Below are 446 nucleotides of genomic sequence, written 5' to 3' on the forward strand. Positions count from 1 at the left end.
CGGCCTCCGCCTCCTCGGCGTCGTCGTCGGGGCTCCGGCAGCGGACGCGGCGCCCGGCGGCTCGGCTCGGCTCGCTCTCAAAATGGCGGCGGCGTGAAATGTCACATCCGCATGGGGGGCCCGAGAGCGAGCGAGCGAGCGAGCGGAGAGCGGGCGGGAGGCGCAGGGAGCGGACGGGCGGGCGGGAGGGCGCCGAGCAGGAGGGCGGAGCGGGAGCGGAGGGCGGAGCAGGGGAGGCGGAGCAGAGAGCGGCCCGCCCGCCGCTGCCGCCGCAGCCGCCTCGGCCCGCCCGCCGGCTGCGGCTCCGGCTCCGGCTCCCGCTCCAGCCCGCGTCGCACCGCGCCCCCCCGTGCCTCCCACGCCCCCAGCGCCGCCCGGCCCCGGGTGCCTGCCCCTGAGTCCCGGGACGCGCCGGTGCGGGACCCCCGGCACCCCGACCCTGGAGG

This window comes from Panthera uncia, chromosome E3, assembly GCF_023721935.1.
Source record: "Panthera uncia isolate 11264 chromosome E3, Puncia_PCG_1.0, whole genome shotgun sequence".
NCBI classification, from domain to species: Eukaryota; Metazoa; Chordata; class Mammalia; order Carnivora; family Felidae; genus Panthera; species Panthera uncia.